Consider the following 19,083-nt stretch of genomic DNA (forward strand, 5'->3'; position numbering starts at 1 on the left):
GCAGCAGTTTTCCATGCAGGGTACAGTACAATGTTACCCTATGGAAAACAAAACCCGCTGTGCCCACGCTGCGGATTTCCGTGGAAAAGGCCGCGCGGCTTTTCTGCGGAAAAAAAGAAGGAGCATGTCACTTCTTGGTGCAGAATCGCAGCGATTCTGCACCCATAGAAATGCATTGATCCACTCACTTTCCACATGGGGCTGTGCCCACGTTGCGGGAAGTTAAGCGGATAATGTGCAGATGGTACCCGGGGTGGAGGAGAGGAGACTCTCCTCCAGGCCCTGGGAACCATATTTTGGTGTAAAAAAAGAATTAAAATAAAAAATGATGCTATACTCACCTCTCAGCGCTGCACGCGGCGTCCGGTCTCAGTTGCTGTGCTAGCAGGACCTGTGGTGACGTCGCGGTCACATGACCGTGATGACGCCGCGGTCACATGACCGTGACGTCACGAAGGTCCTTGTCGGCACAGCCGCCTGCAGCACCGAGGAGATCCGGACATCAGAGGGTGAGTATAACCAATTTTTATTATTTTTTACATTACTATTGATGCTGCATATTGCTGCATATGCAGCATCAATAGTATAGGCGGAAACCCGCAGCGGAAACCGCGGAACAAACCGCGATAAATCTGCAGGGATAACCGCAGCGGTTTTGCCCTGCAGATTTATCAATTCCACTGCGGGATTAACCCGCAGAGCACGCCGCAAAGTGTGAACGTGGCCTAAAATATATCTGCCATCTGTTTGTTTTATTGCACCACCTCTTCTGCAGGGTTAGCCTGAAATTCTCTCTCTGCTTTATTAACATTCCACCTACCACACCCTATTATCTGTGCTCAGAATCAAATACAAGTTAGTACTGAATTTTGTGACAGAGAAACTAAAAAGGATTTTTTTCACCTTATCCTGCTTCAAAAAACAAGTCCCAGGAACTCTTCTTCAAGATAAGTAAACAGAGGTTCTATTACATTAAGGTATATTAGTATTGTCTATATATCACATCAAGGTATATTGCTATTGTCTATATCTGAGGACTGTATGCTTAAGACAAAATAATTAATATATATCCATTAGAACTGGTGTGAGTAATTAATTTTTCCATGGGGCCACATAAAAAACTGGCACTGCTGAGAAGGGTTGAACTTAATCCCTTCACCCAGAGCGATTTTCATTTTTCTTTTTTGTTTTTTTCTCCCCCTTTTTCCAAGAGCCATACCTTTTCTATTTTTCATGCCCCATAGCCATATGAGAGCTAATGTTTTGCAGAACGAGTTGTACTTTTGAATGACACTTTTCACACTGTGCTACAGTGTGTACTGGAAAAAGGGAAAAATTCCAAATGCAGTGAAATTGCAAAAAAAGTGCAATTCCACAATGATTTTTTTTTTTTATTTACCATGTTTAATATATAGCAAAACTGACCTAGCAATATGATTTCCCAGGTCAGTACGAGTATGCAAATACCAAACATGTATAGTTTTTTTTACTTGAGTGGTGAAAAAAAAATCAGAGACTTGTGAAAACAAAAAAAAAACACCTTTTGCTTTAGCCAACATTTTCCGAGCCAAGTAACATTCTCATTTTTCGGGATCCGGAGCTGTGTAAGGGTTATATTTGTACCCTGTGGTGACATGTTTAGGTTACTCATACCATTTTGGGGTAGATAGAATATTTTGACTCACTTTTGTTGTATTTTATTGCAATGTTAGGGTGACCAAAAAAACTTAATTCTGGAGTTTTGTTTGCTTTTCTAGTGACGGAGTTTACCGATCAGATTCATTTATTTTATCTTTTTTGAGAGCTGACATTTCTTTCGGAAAACGGCGATACCAAATATATGTATTTTTTAAATTCTTTTCTTTTTAATGGGGCAATAATAAAATACTGTATATACTCGAGTATAAGCCGATATTTTCAGCTTATTTTTTTAGGCTGAAAGCGCCCCTCTCGGCTTATACTCGAGTCGTTGTCCCAGGGGGTCGGCGGGAAGGGGGAGCGGCAGCTGTCAGATCATACTTACCTGCTCCTGGCGCGTCTCTGCATGTCCCTGCTTCTCTGGCACCTGCAGCTCTTCCGGTGTTCAGCAGTCACGTGGTACCGCTCATTAAAGTAATGAATATTGACGCATATTCATTACTTTAACCCCTTTCTGCCAGCTGATGGAATAGTACGTCAGCTGGCAGATCCCCTGCTTTAAGGTGGGCTCCGGCGGTGAGCCCACCTTAAAGCCACGACATGTCAGCTGTTAGTACAGCTGACATGTGCGCGCAATGAGCGCGAGCGGAATCGCGATCTGCCCGCGCCCATTAACTAGTTAAATGCCGACGTCAAGCGCTGACAGCGGCATTTAACTAGCACTCCCGGCCGCGCGGCCGGAAGTGCTCGCACCGCTGACCCCCGTCACATGATCGGGGGTCAGCGGTGCATTGCCATAACAACCAGAGGTCTCCTTGAGACCTCAATGGTTGTTGATGGCCGATTGCTTTGAGCGCCACCCTGTGGTTGGCGTTCAAAGTACACCTGGATTTCTACTACATAGAGGTGATCTGTACTTCACCTCTATGTAGCAGAGCCGATCGTGTAGTGCATGCTTCTAGCCTCCTATGGAGGCTATTGAAGCATGCCAAAATTTTAAAAAAAGTGTTTAAAATATAAAAAAAATAAAAAATATATAAAAGTTCAAATCACCCCCCTTTCGCCCCAATCAAAATAAAACAATAAAAAAAAATTAAACATACACATATTTGGTATCGCCGTGTTCAGAATCGCCCGATCTATCAATAAAAACAAAGGATTAACCTGACCGCTAAATGGCGTAGCGAGAAAAAAAATCAAAACGCCAAAATTATGTTTTTTTGGTCGCCGCGACATTGCATTAAAATGCAATAACAGGCAATCAAAAGTATTTATCTACACCAAAATAGAATCAATAAAAACGCCAGCTCAGCACGCAAAAAATAGGCCCTCATCCGACCCCAGATCATGAAAATTGGAGACGCTACGGGTGTCGGAAAATCGCGCAATTTTTTTTTTTTTTTTTTAGCAAACTTTGGAATTTTTTTTCACCACTTAGATAAAAAATAACCTAGTCATCTTAGGTGTCTATGAACTCGTAATGACCTGGAGAATCATAATGGCTGGTCAGTTTTAGCAGTTGGTGAACCTAGCAAAAAAGCCAAACAAAAAACAAGTGTGAAATTGCACTTTTTTTGCAATTTCATCACACTTGAAATTTTTTTCCCGTTTTCTGTTACACGGCATGGTAAAACCAATGGTATCGTTCAAAAGTACATCTCGTCCCACAAAAAATAAGCCCTCACATGGCCATATTGACGGAAAAATAAAAAAGTTATGGCTCTGGGAAGGAAGGGAGTGAAAAACGAAAAAAACGGAAAAAGCTCCGGGGGTGAAGGGGTTAATGAGCGGTACGATGTGGCCGCTGAACACCAGAAGGGCTGCCGGCGCCCGGAGACCATCTGTCAGTGAGAAGCTGCCAGGGACTGCGCCTGGAGCAGGTGAGTATAACGGGGGAGGGTGAGCATTCTGATATTCACCTGTCACCGTTCTACCGCTGCGTGCCGCTCCATCTTCCGCGTCCAGGTCAGAGGGCATGATGGCGTGTTTAGTGTGCGCGCTGCCCTCTACCTGAACAGTCACTGCGGAGGACGCAGAAGACAGAGCGGCGCGCAGCGGTGCAACGGGGACAGGTGAATATCGCAAGTGCCGCTGTCCCCGCCTGCTCAGGACAAGAGGTGAGTATGTTATTTTTTTTTAATCACAGCAGCATATGGGGCATAATATGCTATGGAGCATCTTATGGGGCCATAATCAAACTTTATGCAGCATTATATAGGGCAAATGTTTCTATGGAGCATCTTATGGGGCCATAATCAAACTTTATGCAGCATTATATAGGGCAAATGTTTCTATGGAGCATCTTATGGGGCCATAATCAACCTTTGTGCAGCATTATATGGGGCATATTTTTGTATGAAGCATCTTATGGGGCCCATCATGAACTTTATGGAGCATTATATGGGGCGTATTTTGTATGGAGCATCTTATGGGGCCCATCATGAACTTTATGGAGCATTATATGGGGCTCCTGATTCAATATGGATATTCAAAAACACTTAACCTACTTATGTCTCAATTCATTTTACTTTTATTGGTATCTATTTTTATTTTTGAAATTTACCAGTAGCTGCTGCATTTCTTACCCTAGGCTTATACTCGAGTCATTAAGTTTTCCCAGTTTTTTGTGGCAAAATTAAGGGTCTCGGCTTATACTCAGGTCGGCTTATACTCAAGTATATACGGTACATAAAAAGATCACAATCGCCTATGAACGCCAACCAGGACCAGCGTTCACAGGAGGATCGTGATGACAGCTATGGGGTCTTCAGCAGACTCTCAACTGTCATACCAACCCATCGGCGTCCCGCGATCACGTAAAATGGGTGATAAATAAATGGGTAAATATACGTCGTGAAGAGTTACCTGGGTGGTCTGAAACCAAATGTAAATTTCATACTAAATGTATAGTTATTCAATAAGCTAATCCTTTTTTCGAATATCCTTCAATTAAAAATTCCCAAACTTTCTTTTACTATTCTGACTTGATTTTTGCTTTTTTTTGTTAAATTCCAATGACATTTTGTTGGAGATTCACCAGTGCATGCTGGGATACTCAAATGGGACATTATCACGGGGCCGGACCTGTGGTCACTGCCACAGCTTCTGTCCCCACATAAAGTGTCATCAGTGGTGTCCGTTTTTCTGGGGTCTGGCCCCCTGATGACGTCCTGTGTGAGTATCCCAGCATGCACTGGGGATTTTCAAATGCTAATAATAATAAAAACAATCAGACAGGAAATTAGAGTAGAGTAAACAGCAGGGACTTTTTAATTGAAGTATATTAGAAAAGTGAATGGATTATTGAATTAAATAGGCATTTAGTTTGAAACTCACCTTTGGTTTCAGATCACTCCTTTTAATTCTACTACCGAATAATAATTTTATTGCTTTCTAAAAAGTAGTTTATTGTATGGTTTTGATTAGCTGCTACTGATAAAGTTAAGTTTATATCAGCATAGAAAAAATTATATGATTTTCATCCAGAAAAACAGACGATTTTCCATCGGAATCGTCATCCATACGGCATTCAATTTTATAAATGAGAAGTAACCGAAATTGACAAAAACAAACACAGTTTCCTATGTTAGTAATGGAAATGTATCTGTAAAAATTGGATGCTATGCAAATGATTCATATGGGATTCTTTTTTTTTTTCGTACACCAATAGACTTTAATAGGCGAGTCTCTTCTAACATACAGAAGAGACCAATATTATACATCTCCTAACTCACGGTGCTCAAAGTAATTCGGGCACACTGGAACAGATCTACTGCCACACAACAATCATTTAATTCAGCAGTAATAGAATAGGTAGGTGGATACCACACTTAAATGTATTTACGTTTTGTTGCTTTTTCATTATGGATATTGCAATTGTTGTATGTACAGGGCTGAATTTGTGTCAGTTATATTTTATGTGTATATTATATATAGAAAAAAATTAAAAATTTATAAAGAAAAATAAATATAGAGAGATTTTGGTAGATCGGGTCACTCAGAACAAAGAACGAGCCCAAAGGCTCCACATCTAGCCTTTGGACCACACTCTGGGGTGGAGATATGGTGAACAGTCTCCCACCCACTCTTCAGCTGTTCACAAAAACCAAGCCCTTAACATGGCCAACTAACCTTTCTCAGCAATGAGTATTGTAGAGCATTTTTCCAGGTTCATATCACTGAGGCTAACATACTGAGTGACACATATTCCCCTCCAGTATTTTACCAGTGACCTTCTCACAATATACAAAATTAATTAACCTGATTTATAAATGTGATACAAAGCACTAAAGAGAAAAAATCAAACCGCCAGAATCGTAATTTTTCAGTCACCATACCTCCCTTAAAAAACACATTATAAAGCGATCAAAATGTCGTATGTACCCCAGATTGGTATCAATAGAACCATCAGCTCACCATGTAAAAAACAATCCTCACAATCCTTTTTTCATTATTTAAATATAAAAATAAATAAATTCAAGTATGGTATCTTCATAATCATACTGACCTAAAGATTCACATTGATAGGTCATTAATACGAAATTTGTACAATAAAAAATTCACTCCCCTTAAGAACAGCAGCGTTTTCATCATTTTATCCCTCTTGGAATTTTTCTTATCCTTCTCTAATAAATTGAATGGTAAAATGAATGATATGATTGAAAACTACAACTGGACCCCCAAAAAACACAAGCCCTCATATATCTAAGTTGACAGAAATAAGAAAGGGGAAGAAGAAGGGAGAAATAAGTGAAAGTGCAAAAATTACACATTGTCCAATCGGGAACAGGTTAAATCAGGTTTTTGTGTTAGAGTTCCTTTTTTTTATCATTTTTCACAAATATATATTTTTTCATATCAAAATCTGCATAAAAAATGCCAATCTTGCATTTTTTTTAAGCTGGCCACTGTGACTATTCTACACTCACATTTCCTGATTTTTACAGATGCTTCTTTATTATCACATATAATAATAACTGATAAGACCTCTATATACAGCTGATAACACAGGATCCACCAGTCACTATAGGTGATGTCATAGCTCACCTCCCCCTCTCGTACAATGACCAATAATACCTATAAATACAGAAGATAACACCGGATCTACCAATCAAAATTGACAATGTCAAAGCTGACCCTGCTCCCCGTCCTTCACAATGACCACTGCACATGCTCATTAGGTGCTGCAATACTAAAGATAGTACCAGTATGCTGTAAAAAAAGTCCCCAATTCAGTCTGCAGATCCAAAAAAAGAGCTTTTATTATATTCACAAATTGTGTGATCCAGTGCGATGGGTGTCTCTGGTCTTCATCCGGCACCTCCTCTCAGTAGCCCAATCGCGCTACAGGTACCGTACTCTTCTCTCTGCTCTGCCGAGGGAATAGAAAAGTACTGTAGTGTGCATGAGCTGGCTTTACTTCCTGGTCATCAGCGCATTTTGGCCTTTCTTTATATCACTATAGTAGTTTTCTCTTCCCTTGGCCGGTCAGAGAGAAATGTACCTGCACATGAGCGCGAAGGGTCCACTGTGTTGATAACGTAGGACATGAAGCAATCACAACAAGAGAGGTTGCGCCGAATCAAAACTAGAGACACCCATGGGACCAGATCACAGTGTTTGTGAGTAGTACTTACCTGCACACAACCTCTGATCCTCACAAGATCTCCTTCTCTACTCCCCTCATACCTCCTATTCCCTCAATTGCATACAAAATTTTTCCTGCGCCTCACCCCTACTCTGGAACGCTCTACCACAACATATCAGACTCTCACCTACCATGGAAACCTTCAAAAAGAGCCTGAAGACCCACCTCTTCCAACAAGCCTACAACCTGCAGTAACCACCGATCGACCTAACCGCTGCACGACCAGCTCGACCCTCGTCTACTGTATCCTCACTCTTCCATTGTAGTTTGTGAGCCCTCACGGGCAGGGTCCTCTCTCCTCCTGTACCAGTCGTGACCTGTTTTGTTTAAGATTACTGTACTTGTATTTGTTATGTATACCCCCTCCTTACATGTAAAGCACCATGGAATAAATGGCGCTGTAATAATAAATAATAATAAATAATAATAATAATAATAATAATGATAATAATAAAAGCTCTTTTTGGGATCTGCTGACTGGATTGGAGACTTTTTTTTACAGTACTCCAGTATGCTGTAAAAAAGGCCCTTATGGTGATGGCCATACTTTATATGGAAAAAAAAAACTGGTGGCAGGTTCCCTTTGAATACAGAGCCCAAACCTAAAAGCTTTTCATACATAATGTCCACGCGAGAGACTTACCCATGTAATTTGTCCCAGCTGTGGAATGCCCCATAAAATGGTTACCAAGTAATAATGTTCTTGTATACAGTGCCCTCGGCACAAATTGCCCCTTTATATAGTGCCAGTCTTATTGGTGTGTCAGAGGCTGCAAACCGTCGCTCTGCATCTGACTGCAGAAGGTCTCAGCAATTTGCTTTGCAGACTTCTTCCTGGGCTTTCTGACTATAGGACCCAGTGGCAACCTCCTCCAGCTCTTGACACACCTGGAATGAGGTGTATATAACTCCCAGCTTGCTGCTGGAAGGCGTGGTTGATATTTCTATTTCCAGTTCCCTGTTGTGGCCTGGAGCTATAGCAGTTGGCTATCTTCCTCTCTGGTGTTTGGAGGACATCAGTGTTTCTCTCTGAGTCTACTCAAGCAAAGTGTTCCCCCTAGTTTGTGTATCCCATCTGTCTTTAGTTGTAGTGGGGATTTACTGTTGAACATCCTGTCCTTCCCGCTGTGGGATTTATCACCAGGGTCAGGCAGGGATTAGATATCCTGCTCGGCGATAGGTGCGGAACCCTCTATAGGGATAATAAGGCAGACAGGGTGACATTAGATCTGCCTATGGGTCTCCACCTTTCCCTAGTGTTTGGTTCCATTTCCCTTACACTTGCACTTAGCCTTTCTTACACGTTGTGTGATACACAGTCATAGTAACCCTATCAATCAAGAGGGATCAAGTGGTTATGTATTTCTGTCCTTTGTGAGGACCATAATAGATGGCAGACTGGCATCAGGAGTTACAGTACTTCAGGTGATGCATTCTTTCACTGGTAATCAGCAGCATTTATTCTACCAAGCCGCAAATTGGTGCAATATACAGTGCCTCTGACCATGGTGTCTATAGTGTTACACAGGACTGCAAGTAACATCTACTACATTATCTGTAGTCAGTTATTATTGTGTGTTATCAGTGTTGTTACATAGGATTGCAGGTAACATCTACTAAATTATCTGTACTTGGATAGTTGTTACTGTGTATTATTGGTGGTGTTACATAGGACTGCAGATAACATCTACTTTATTATTGACACTCAAATAGTTATCACTGTTATTGCTGTTATCTTTGGTGCTACATAGGACTGCTGGTAACATTATTATTATTTATTATTATAGCGCCATTTATTCCATGGCGCTTTACATGTGTGGAGGGGTATACATAGTAAAAACAAGTACAGTACAATACAAGTCACAATGGTACTGGAGGAGAGAGGATCCTGCCCTCACAATCTGCAAGGGTTAGGTGAGGGTACAATAGGCGAGGGTAGAGCTGGTCGTGCAGTGGCTTGGTCGAGCAGTAGTTACTGCAGGTTGTAGGCTTGTCTGAAAGAGGTGGGTCTTCAGGTTCTTTTTGAAGGTTTCGATGGTAGGTGACAGTCTGTATGTTGTAGTAGAGAGTTCCAGAGTAGGGGGGATGTGCGGGAGAAATCTTGCATGCGATTGTGGAAATAGGAAATAAGAGTGGAGTAGAGAAGGAGATCTTGTGAGGATCGGAGGTTGCGTGCAGGTAAGTACCGGGAGACGAGGTCACCGATGTATGGTGGAGACAGGCTGTGGATGGCTTTGTATGTCATGGTTAGGGTTTTGAACTGGAGTCTTTAGGTAATGGGGAGCCAGTGCAGGGATTGACAGAGGGGAGAGGCCAGGGCATAGCCGGGGGATAGGTGGATTAGTCGAGCAGCAGAGTTTAGAATAGATTGGAGGGGTGCGAGAGTGTTAGAGGGTAGGCCACATAGCAGGAGGTTGCAGTAGTCAAGGCGGGAGATGATGAGGGCATGGACTAGGGTTTTTGCAGATTCTTGGTTGAGGAATGTATGGATCTGTGAAATATTTTTGAGGTGATGGCAGGAAGTGCAAAGGGCTTGTATATGTGGTTTGAAAGAGAGATCAGTGTCAAGGATAACCCGAGGCAGCGAGCTTGTGGGACTGGGGAGAGTGGGCAGCCGTTTATTTAAATGGATAGGTCCGTTGGGGAGATAGAGTGAGACTACAAAAGATGATGAGTTCGGTTTTATCCATATTAAGTTTTAGAAATCTAGTGGAGAAGAAGGATGAAATAGCGGACAGACATTGTGGGATTCTGGTTAGTAGGGAGGTGATATCTGGTCCAGAGATGTAGATCTGTGTGTCATCAGCATAGAAGTAAAGGCACAGGTGATTGGCCTCGGGGAGACCAAAACATCCAACACCGCGGAGACACCATCACGTGTTTCTCAACGCAGTGATCCAGAACACTGCCCCCATCCCTTATGGGAAATATGCAAACGCATGTAGGATAGCTGCGGAGACACCATCACGTGTTTCTCAACGCAAGCAGTGAATAGCCAGACCTTTCCCCGGGAAGGAACAACCACGGGAAGGGCAGCATCCAATAAAGGAAAACATCCAATACAGGAAAACCACCTATGCCAAGCATGGTATCCATTGTTTTCCTTTATTGGATGCTGCCCTTCCCGTGGTTGTTCCTTCCCGGGGAAAGGTCTGGCTATTCACTGCTTGCGTTGAGAAACACGTGATGGTGTCTCCGCAGCTATCCTACATGCATCCGCATAGAAGTGATACTGAAAGCCAAGAGATTCTATGAGCTGTCCCAGGCCAAAGGTGTAGATGGAGAAGAGCAGGGGCCCTAGGACTGAACTTTGCGGGAATACTACAGTATGTGTACACAGTGAGTTATCACTATGTTATCTATGGTGTTACATAGGACTACAGTGTGTAAATTGCCTCTTCAGAGAGAAAGAGCAGTTGAACTCTAATGCCATTTAACATCCCAGAGGAGCATTTCATGACCTATAAGTCTCTATACACTGGCATGTCACTCTCCACAAGGAGAAATGTTACCCCTTAGATAGGACTGCAGGTAACATCAATTACATTATTATTTGTATTAGAGAGCTATCACGGTGGTGGTGTTACATATGCTTGTAGGCAACATTTACTACTTTATCGGTACTCAGAGAGATACAATAATGCATAACTTGTGGTGTCAATATTTCAAGAGAGGGGGTGGAGGTGGCAAAATGTACTTATTGGGGCTTGGGCCCCTGATATTTTCTGAACCTAGCAATGTAACTGTAAAAAAAAAGTGTCAAAAAGACAATAAAAATGCAATGAAAAAATACACTCAAACACAATGAAAAAAACTTAACCTAATTTATTTAATAGGTGCAGAAATGTTGCAGTAAATCTGCAACATCAAACACTCACCTAAGGGCTCGTAAGCATCTGCGTGAAAAACGGAAGAGTGCAATCCAATAAAAAAATCGGATTGCACTCTGACCAATGTTATTCTATGAGTCCCTGCTCATCTGTGATTTTTTTTCTCAACTCAGATCGGACTGAGAAAAAAAAAAATGGCAGCATGCTTTGATTGCCCACATATACAGTGTGCTCAAAAGCTTACATACCCCAGCAGAATTTTTGCTTTCTTGGCCTTTTTTTTCGAGAATATGAATGATAACACCAAAGCTTTTTCTCCACTCATGGTTAGAAGTTAGGTGAAGCCATTTATTGTCAAACTACTGTGCTTTCTCTTTTTAAATCATAATGACAACCCAAAACATCATAGTATTCATCAGTCGCAGCCTGCACTATAAATAAAACGGCATGGGTTCCCCTGTATTTTCTATAACCAGACTGGCAAAAATCACAACTGGGGCTGCAACCCTCAGCTATCAGCTTCAGCAAGTCTTCAGAGGGGTCCCCATGCTGTTTATTAAATTATTTAAATAAATAATTAAAAAAAAAACAGTGTGGGGTCCCCCCATTTTTTACAACCAGTCTTGCTATAGCTGACAGCTGTGGGATGGTATTCTCACACTGGTAAAGGGCCATGGGTATTGACCCCAACAGCCTAAAAATAGCTGCCCGCAGCCACCCAGAAAAGGCGCATCTATTAGATGCAGCAATTCTGGTGCTTTGCCCGGCTGTTAGGGCTGACGGAACGCACCAAATAACTCTAAGGATGGTATGAGGTATGTTTGCAGCCCGGGGTCCACTGTGCAGAGATGACACCTGCTGCTCAGTAATGTCGGACAGAATATGGCAGTGTTATGTGAACACACACAGGTTAGCTTCACCCGGTATGTAGGAAGCAAACCCTGTTGCATCACAGGGCCGCAATACTGCAGAGAGAACGCAAGTATTGGGTCACAGGACTCTGGGACACGGGGTTAGATTCCCTCTAGACCACTAGTGCTCGGCGCCGCAACTGCGGTGCCAGGGAAAACCTAAATAATGATTTACCGCACTGAGTGAGTACAGCGACGCTCTGGCGGATGCCACTAACCACCCTAACTAGGGCCAGGAAAGCGCACTAGTTGTGCAAGGTGCAGCACTTGCGGTCATTGTTAATAGACATTGTGTAGTTGTGCCTAGTGCTGGATGGCACAGTCTGGCACTAAGTAGCTCAATCACCAAAGTACTTTCAACAACACTAGGGATGGGGATGATTAGGAGTTTTCACCAGATTCAGTCATACATCCACACACACATGATTTCTGATTTATACTACCGCATAGCCGAGCGGCCATGCAAACCTTTTATAGTTGTAGCTATCCAGGACCTTCCTAGTGCTCCAATCGGAGCCGCTACAGGACCTGAGCATGTGACCCCTGACCTCCAATGAGAGGTCATCCCGTGGGCATGCTCAGTAGAAGAAAAGCAGGACTTAGACCCTGAAACGTCTGCTCGCCGCTGATCAGTGCTGGTTACAAAGGCTGAGCCTGGAAAAGCAGTAGTAACCAAGCGCACAGTATCTGCTTGAGCCAGACTCTAGGATTGACGTCTCTGCTGAGCAGGCTCCACTTTGGCTGGAGGAGAATGGGAGACCACAGTGGACATGGTTTGAGATTCCCCTGTGCAGCGGTGGGAACTTGACACCTAACATTACCCCCCTCTTAGGGTCCCCCATCCATGGGCCTCGCTACGCTCGAAGGCAGCAATGAGCTGAGGAGCTTGAATGTGCTTAACAGGCTCCCAGAACTTGTCCTCTGAGCCATGACCCTTCCAATCCACCAGATAGAATTTTTTGCCACGTTCCACCTTACACTGAATGATAGCTTTCACCTCGATTATCCATGGATGAGCCCGATGTCCCGGCAGACGACTCAGAAAACCGGGACATGTGAACGGGTTTTAGGCGGGACACATGAAAGGTGTCGGTGATACCTAGGCGTGGAGGAAGAGCCAACTGGTAGTGATGAGCGAATATACTCGTTACTCGAGATTTTCTGAGCACGCTCGGATGTCCTCCGAGTATTTTTTAGTGCTCAGATTTAGTTTCCATCGCCGCAGCTGAATGATTTATATCTGTTAGCCAGCATAAGTACATGTGGGGGTTGCCTGGTTGCTAGCGAATCCCCACATGTAATCATTAATCAATCTGGCTAAGAGATGTAAATCATTCAGCTGAGGTGAGGAAAACTAAATCTCCGAGCATTAAAAAATACTCGGAGGACACCCGAGCGTGCTCGCGAAATCTCAAGTAACGAGCATATTCGCTCATCACTACCAACTGGTAGACCACAGAATTGACTTGTTCCAGGACCTTGAAAGGGCCTATGTAGGGAGGCACAAACTTAGTGGACTCAACTCGTAGCCTGATGTTACGGGCAGAGAGCCACACTAAGTCGCCAGGAGCAAAATTCGGAGCTGGGCGCCGGTGTGCATAGGCAGAAAGTCTCATCCTCGCATCCTGTGTGAGGTCCCAAATGTCACGTGCCTCCACCGCCTAGTCTGCCACACTAAAAATCAGTGGATGACACGGGCATGGGCACTGGTACTTGCGGATGCTGGCTGTAGTTAAGGAGGAATGGGGTCTGCCCGGTAGAGTCAGCTATGGCATTGTTCAATGCAAATTCCGCCAATGATAGCAAGGATGCCCAGTTATCCTGCCTGACAGAAACAAAATGTCGCAGGTATGTGACCAGAGTCTGGTTCGCCCTCTCTACCAACAATTCATCTCGAGATGGTATGCAGAAGAGAGATTCAGCTCAATGCTGAGTAAACGACAGAGCTCTCTCCAAAACCGAAACACAAACTGGGGACCCTGGTCACTGACAATTTTGTCTGGCATACCATGTAGGTGGAAAACATGTTTAATAAACGCCGCCAAGACCCGTGCAGAAGGTACCCGTGGAAGAGGCACCAAGTGCACCATTTTGGAAAGATGGTCAGTGACTACCCAGATAACGGTGCAGCTACGAGACTTGGGTAAGCCCACCATCTTCCAGGCCCTGTCTGCCACCAGCAGGGGGTAATGTAACCCAGCAGGCCATTGCCGAGAAGAGCAATTCTTGGCACAGGAGACACACACCCGAATATAGTCCCCGATGTCACGGGCCATATGCGGCCACCAGTACGTCCTCGCGAGAAGCTCAGATGTCCTTTTGGTCCCAAAATATCCACCCACCCTGGACCAGTGAACCCAAGAGAGAACCTCTGGTTGTGTAATAATAATAGGGGATAACTCAGGAGACTGTTTGCGTGGAACAAGACAACTACAGGACACAGTTTTATAAGTGGTAAAGTCTATATTATCACACGGTGATTCAAACAGGTGCAGAGCGAAACTCAAGTCCACAACACTTGGAGTAAATATTACATGCAGCTTAGCAGTCTATAGGAAACTTCAGAGGAAAATGCAATCACGCAGAAAGTCTATGAAGCACAATTATTCTTGAGGATACTTGACACAAATAAGTCCTTGCTTTGTCCAAAACACAGATAGATATGCTTATAAGGCAGTTCAAATAATATCTTAGCTCAACCAGGGAGGCCTCGGTAATAGTCTCAGGTTCTTGCAGAGAAGAAAAGCTTACATGTCCAGCAAATACAGATGGAAGTAAACACGAGCAGCAGATCAAGGAGGATTACTGGAACTGGTGTATGCAGCAGGAACTCAGAGCAGAGTAGCAGGATAACCCCACAGGTTCACAGGAGCAGATATATAGCCAGGGAGTAACCAGAGGTCAGGAGCTGGATGCAAGGCAGAATACTCTAGCACAGACTGAAGGCTGGGGTGGAGTTTTATAGCAGGAAGACACAGTGCACATGAGACCAAAGACGCCATCTTGGAAAAGGGCAATAATGCACAAAAGGTAATCAAAAATGTTCAGAGTCCTGACAGGTTGCAAATTAGGAGGAACAAAATTTTTGCTTGGGGGCACAGACGCTAGCAAAACCAGAGCCACACTTCTCAGGCTCTCTGAAGGGACAATAAGCCGAGGCCCTTCCTCCTCTGATGACACTACGAAGCAGGAGAGAGCGTCGGCACGAATGTTCTTCTCCCCAGAGAGAAAATGGAGGGTGAAATGGAACCGGGAGAGGAACAGGGACCATCTAGCCTAGCGAGAATTAAGCCGCTGGGTAGTCTGCAAATACACCAAACTCTTGTGGTCAATGTAAACTTGGAAGGGAAAACAAGCCCCCTCCAGGAGGTGTCTCCACTCTGACAAGGCCAACTTCATTGCTAGCAACTCCCTGTCCCCAATAGAATAATTCCTCTCCACCGGTGTGAAGGTCTTAGAGAAAAAGAAGCAAGGATGCTTCCGACCTTAAGCATCCTTCTGGATGAGGACTACTCCAGCACCGACGGAAGAGGCATCCACCTCCATAATAAATGGTTTATTTACATCGCAGCGATGTAGAATGGGAGTGCTAGCAAAGTGTGACTTGATAGAGAAGAAGGCCTTGGAGACCTCCTCTGACCACAATTTGGGATTAGCTCCCTTCTTGGTGAGGGCTACCAAGGGAGCTACCTAAGTTGAGAAGTGGGGAATGAACTGGCGATAATAGTTAATGAACCCCATAAAGTGCTGCACCACTTTGAGAGAATGGGGTTCCTGCCAGTCCATCACAGACTGTAGCTTGGCAAGATCCATAGCCAATCCCTGGGCAGAGATGATATAGCCCAGGAAAGGCAAGGGCTCCTGCTCAAACACACACTTCCCCAACTTGGCATAGAGGGAGTTTGCCAGTTGGAGGTCAAAGACTTTGCAAACATCTCTCCAGTGAGAGTCTATATCTGGAGAGTAGATGAGCATATCATCCAGATAGACTATGACCGAGGTGGTGAGCATATCCCGAAAGATGTCATTTACAACGTCTTGGAAGACGGCATGGGCATTACAAAGCCCGAAAGGCATCACCAGATACTCATAATGGCCATCCCCAGTGTTAAATGCCATCTTCCATTCGTCCTCTTAACGGATGTGAATAAGGTTGTAAGCACCCCGCAGATCAAGCTTAGTAAAAACCATTGCTCCGCGCAACCTGTCAAAGAGCACAGATATCAGAGGCAGGGGATACTTGTTCTTAACGGTGATGTTGTTAAGACCCCTGTAATCTATGCATGGACATAGTTCTCCGTTCTTCTTCTGCACAAAGAAGAACCCCGCCCTTGCAGGTGACACTGACTTCCTAATGAATCCTCTTGCCAGATTTTCCTGGATGTACTGAGTTATTGCCTCTGTCTCCAGGAGAGATAGTGGATAGACTCGACCCCGGGGAGGCTCAGCACCAGGCAAGAGGTCAATAGGACAGTTATAGGGGCAGTGAGGCGGAAGGGTCTCAGCAGCCCTCTTGGAGAACACGTCCACATAGGGCCAATAGTGCTTGGTGAGAGAGGAAAGATCTGTGGGTACCTCTGTGGTAGCAACCTGAATGCACTCCCTCATACATCTGCCCTCACAGGATTCACTCCATCCCAAAATTTTCCCTGTGGACCACTCTATATGAGGTGTGTGGTAGCGCAACCAGGGTATCCCCAACAGGACCTCATCAATTCCCTCAGGAATGACAAGCAGGGACATTATTTCCAGATGGGACGGTGACATAGAAAGGGTAAATGGGATGGTTTGATGTGTAATCTGTGAGGGCAGTGTTGACCCGCTTATCACTCGTATGGTCACTGGTTTGGCAAGCATCACCAGGGGTATTGCGTGCCGTTGGGCGAAGGCAGATGACATGAAGTTGCCCTCTGCCCCAGAATCAATGCAAAGCTCTACCATATGAGTGGATGGGCCAAAGGTTATTGGCCCCTTGAAGGACAGTTTGGAGGAAAACACCACTGTGGCTAGTGAACCACCTCCTACGGTCACTAAACAGGGACGTGTTCCCAACCGCTGAGGACATTTCTTGGTATAATGTCCTAACTGCTGGCAGACATTACAGACCATGGGTATTCGAGCAGCCCGGTACTTAGGTCCCGCTCGAGAAACCTCCATGGCCTCATGTGGCTCGGACGCCTGAACTGGAGATTCCAGAGGCCTGGCAAAGGTGGCAGCCAACCGGAACCTCTGCCTACACTGGGTTCGCTCCAACCTTCGTTCGATAAAACAAAGGTCGATGCAGGTAGATATTGCTATTACCTCCTCCAGTGTGGTGGGAATCTCCCTAGTGGCCAAGGCATCCTTCACATGGTCAGCCAGTCCCTTCCAAAATACTGGGATAAGGACTTTATACAGCCACTCCAGCTCAGATGCCAAAGTCCAGAAGTGGACGGCAAAATGACTGGCATTGGACGAACCATGTGTCAATGCCAGCAGTTGGAGCGCCATATCATGGGTGACACGAGGTCCCAAAAAAATTTGTTTCAGAGTGTCCAAGAACCGCGGAGAACTCTGTACCACATGTTCGTCGCACTCCCACAGCGGCGTTGCCCACTCCAATGCCCTGCTCGACAGAAGGGATATGATAAATCCCACCTTAGCCCACTCCATGGGAAAACGTGCAGCCAGGAGCTCAAGATGTATAGCACACTGGCTCACGAATCCCCGACTGTTGTGAAATTGGATTCTGGGCTCCCCCGGTGGCCACTTGTGGAATTGAACTTGTGTGCATCATCCCCTCTGTTCACCTGCTCCTATCAGGATGTGGGAGTCGCTATATAACCTTGCTCCTCTGTCAGTTTCTTGCCGGTCAACAATGTAATCAGAAGCCTTCTGTGCTTGTTCCTGCTACTAGACAACTCCCAGCTAAGTTGGACTTTTGTCCTTGTGTGTTTTTGCATTTTGTTCCTGTTCACAGCTGCTGTTTCGTTACTGTGTCTGGAAAGCTCTTGTGATCAGAAATTGCCACTCTGGTGTTATGAGTTAATGCTAGAATCTTAAAGGAATTTCTGGATGGTGTTTTGATAGGGTTTTCTGCTGACCATGAAAGTGTCCTTTCTGTCTTCCTGCTATCTAGAAAGTGGACCTCGATTTTGCTAAACCTATTTTCATACTACGTTTGTCATTTCATCTAAAATCACCGCCAATATATGTGGGGGCCTCTGTCTGCCTTTTGGGAAAATTTCTCTAGAGGTGAGCCAGGACTGTCTTTTCCTCTGCTAGGATTAGGTAGTTCTCCGGCTGGCGCTGGGCATCTAGGGTTAAAAAACGTAGGCATGCTACCCGGCCACTTCTAGTTGTGCGGCAGGTTTAGTTCATGGTCAGTATAGTTTCCATCTTCCAAGAGCTAGTTCTCATATATGCTGGACTATGTTCTCTCGCCATTGAGAATCATGACAGTTTGACCGGCCAAAGAAAGGGTTAAATTACTGGCTGAGAAAGGAGAGAAAAGAGAAGTCTGCTACAATTTTTTTTTTTTTTTTTTTTCCTCTAGTTCTGAGTGTGCTCTTAATTGAATCACTTGCTAGTCTGCCTATACTGCGGCCTTCCTCTCTTTCTCTCCTTCTGATCCTTGAATGGCTCTGTGTTCACCTGTTTCAAATGGATCTTCAGAGTGTAGCTACAGGTTTGAATAATCTCGCCACAAAGGTACAAAATTTGCAAGATTTTGTTGTTCATGCACCTATGTCTGAGCCTAGAATTCCTTTGCCTGAATTCTTCTCGGGGAATAGATCTCACTTTCAAAATTTTAAAAATAATTGCAAATTGTTTTTGTCCCTGAAGTCTCGCTCTGCCGGAGACCCTGCACAGCAGGTCAGGATTGTAATTTCCTTGCTCCGGGGCGACCCTCAAGACTGGGCTTTTGCATTGGCACCAGGGGATCCTGCGTTGCTCAATGTGGATGCGTTTTTTCTGGCCTTGGGGTTGCTTTATGAGGAACCTCATTTAGAGCTTCAGGCGGAAAAGGCCTTGATGTCCTTGTCTCAGGGGCAAGATGAAGCTGAAATATACTGCC

The 19,083-nt window shown here is 44.4% G+C and overlaps 1 protein-coding gene across 2 annotated transcripts in view; it reads left to right on the forward strand.

Annotated features, from left to right (window-relative positions):
- The first annotated feature begins 832 nt into the window (after nucleotides 1–832).
- The window catches only part of LOC143784260 (putative methyltransferase DDB_G0268948), a 122,755-nt gene continuing 104,504 nt past the window's right edge, over nucleotides 833–19,083 (forward strand). For both annotated transcript variants that reach the window (XM_077272287.1, XM_077272288.1), the window contains exon 1: nucleotides 833–977. The gene's annotated coding sequence lies outside the window, so the exon portion shown is untranslated. The remainder of the gene's footprint in view (nucleotides 978–19,083) is intronic.

The sequence above is a fragment of the Ranitomeya variabilis genome, chromosome 7, assembly GCF_051348905.1.
Source record: "Ranitomeya variabilis isolate aRanVar5 chromosome 7, aRanVar5.hap1, whole genome shotgun sequence".
Taxonomy (NCBI): Eukaryota; Metazoa; Chordata; class Amphibia; order Anura; family Dendrobatidae; genus Ranitomeya; species Ranitomeya variabilis.